Source organism: Microtus ochrogaster, chromosome 7 (assembly GCF_000317375.1).
Source record: "Microtus ochrogaster isolate Prairie Vole_2 chromosome 7, MicOch1.0, whole genome shotgun sequence".
NCBI classification, from domain to species: Eukaryota; Metazoa; Chordata; class Mammalia; order Rodentia; family Cricetidae; genus Microtus; species Microtus ochrogaster.
The window spans coordinates 29,204,601-29,207,372 of record NC_022014.1 but is presented as its reverse complement, the minus strand read 5'-3'; the positions used below and the strand labels follow the sequence as shown (position 1 = coordinate 29,207,372).

General features: G+C 46.6%; 1 protein-coding gene across 1 annotated transcript in view; it reads left to right on the top strand.

The window, feature by feature from the left end:
• The first annotated feature begins 556 nt into the window (after positions 1-556).
• The window catches only part of Tp53 (tumor protein p53), a 13,581-nt gene continuing 11,365 nt past the window's right edge, over positions 557-2,772 (top strand). The window contains exon 1 of the mRNA XM_005349777.1: positions 557-729. The gene's annotated coding sequence lies outside the window, so the exon portion shown is untranslated. The remainder of the gene's footprint in view (positions 730-2,772) is intronic.

The following is a 2,772-nucleotide window of genomic DNA, read 5'->3' as shown; positions in this document are numbered from 1 at the left end:
TCTCTCTCTCTCTGTCGCTCCATCCCTTCCACCTCCCTCCCTTCTTAGCTTTCAAGTTCTCTATCCCCATAGAATTTTCGTTGCTGTGCAATTGAAGGCTGTGAAAACAACTTTTACAGATAGTGATGTGATAAGGACTGTACAGGAAATTAAACAAGATGGTGTGATATGAAGTATCTTGGAGAACACGTTAGATTGAGATATTAAGAAAAGACTTTCTAAAGCGACATTTTCGCTGATGAGAAAAAAAAAAAAAAACAAGAAACTTAGCTGCCTAAAGCATTTGGATTACCCCCCGTTTCAAAAAGTCAAAAATATGACAACTATCCAGCTAGATCGGAAAGAGCAGTGCTCAGCGCTCTTCCGAAACGGTTTCCACCAATTTTGTCCTCATAGCTCTGTCTTAGAGTATTTTTCACGAAGCTTTCGCATGGATAGCAACAACGCAGGGAGAATCCGGACTCTGCAACTGCCCCCCTCTATTTCCTGCCCTCAACACACAGAATGACTTGCCCTTACTTGTCATGGCGACTATCCAGCTTTATGCCAGCAGTCTCGCGGGGGTTGCTGGGATAGGGACTTTCCCCTCCCATGTGGCCGAACCAAAAAGTTTTGTGCTAGTCCACTGCCACAATTCTGGCTGCAGGTAGCTTTGGGGACCACGGGGCACCTAGCATCCGAATCCGGAATCCACTTTCCAGCAGGGTGACACGCTTCCCTGAAGACCCGGTAAGTTATTGTCTGAGCCTGATGAGTTCCCTGCTCTCGGCTCGCCGACTGGAGAGAGTAGTGGGGTTTGGGGGTGGTGGGAAAGTAGGGGGACTCAGCGAGGTGGGGGGAATGGAAGCTTGGCTGGCGGGAAGAACAGCAATGCAATGTTGGATGTGATGAAGATGATGGGGGTACTAGGACCAACCAGCCAAAGACCTGAAAAGTAGATCGGGGATTTGGGGACCGCTGAGACGGCCTAAGGGGTTTTCTGTCCGCCACCCCATATACACTCTTATCTACTCACTGCTGGATGGTAGAAACCCCAAAAATAACAAGCACAAAGCACTGTGATCCGAGATTTTTCAAGACTCATAGTTTAAGACGTTAGCGCCCATAACATCCTAATGAAACTTCGGGCGCCATTCCTTAATTAAACCGGGGTGATCCGGGAAGCCCTAGCTGCTAAGGTCCCGCGAGTTCCGGACCTTTGTCCGTGGAGTGATTTTTTTTTTTTTCAGCCGCACCCCAACTCTGCTTGTCGTAGAAAATCCAAAGAAAAACTGTTACTCTAGCTAGTGCAAAGTGTTTGCCCTCGGGGCCCGACCAGACCCTCTCGGTCTGAAAGGCGCGCCGACCCTGTTATTGTTTGGCTCCACATTTGCATTTCTGCCGCTTTTTGGAGCATTTCCGGTTTCTTTTTTTTTTTTTCGGAGCAGCTCACTGCTCACTCGAAGAGAGGGGGGAGTAGAAAGAGGGAGAAATGTATTCTAGGCTGGTGCTTGGGGGAAACTGCCATCCTCGATCCATCGCGTTTTCTTGGGTTAATCGGTTATTGCTTTTGCAAAAGAAGAGGTGTTTATAAGAGTGCGAGGCTAGGTCGTTTGTTCGTGCCGGAAAAACAAGTTACCGAGTATCCGGTTTCGGGGTGAGCCATTCCCTTGCCGAACGCATTCCTTACGTCCTGAAAGCGGAAGGGGCTGGCCTTGGCCAGGGTCGCCCGGGGATCCTAAGTGTAGTCGACTAGAACAGGACTGGGCTAGGATAAGCGAATCCCTGGTCCTGCGCCTTCAATCTTTGGAGCAGTTTCTAGTCATACACCAGACATTGTGGGTGTCTTTTTATTTATTTATTTTGGGTAGAAGTAGTATTTCCACACAGCACTTGGGAAAGGGACTAGAATACGTGAACAATTGAAAGACCCGGAAGAAAAGGGTTGGGTTTTTTCTTCTCTTTTTTTAATTTTTTTTAATTTTTTTTATTTTTGTGGCTTCAGTGAAGGGAACCCAAGTAAGTGACTGTTAGGCCGGACAATCCCAGCGGCCCAAGGTTTGTTATGCAGATGGCCTCTCAGCCCTGGTAATCTCTTGAATGGACTCTCAGAATGTGAAAAGATCTCAGTCCACAGCAAAAAAGTGACCCTGAGCCCCTCCCTTACAAACGTAGATCTATGTAAATTTTGTTTACTTTTTTTTTTTTAACAAAGGTCTTCAGTTTCCTTGAATAATTTAGTGCAAGGGGGTTGGGGATGAAGGATGGGTAGTGTATTGTCTATAATTTATGCTTAAATCTTAAGAAGTTTATTTATGACCGTGTAATAGAAATGCCGTTCAAGTAAATGTTAGTAGTATTGGAGCCAGCTTAGACAGGATGCTGCTAGCTAGCCTTTCCCAGCGGTAGGGAGGCAGAGGCTGACAGGTATCTGAGTTCGGGGCCAGCCTGGTCTCTATAGTAAGATCCCAGACAGCTGGGGCTATGCAGTGGGACGCTATCTCGAAAAGAAAAAGGAACTGAGTGTGTTAATATTTAGCAGAGGCACGGGACTTGGTTACATGGCAGCAGCCGGAAGTAGGATCTCAACTTCCAGACCGGAGTCTGATACTACAGGGAGTTCAAGATCAGCCTATGCGATACATTGAGACTCTGTCTTTAAAAAACAAAACACTTGTGAGGTGGGGGTGGGGTGGGAAAAACTGAAGTTCAAGGTCATCCTTGGCTCTATAGTTCTAGACCAATTTGGGATGAGTTAGACAGTGTCTCAAAAAAAAAAAAAAAAAGGTCGGG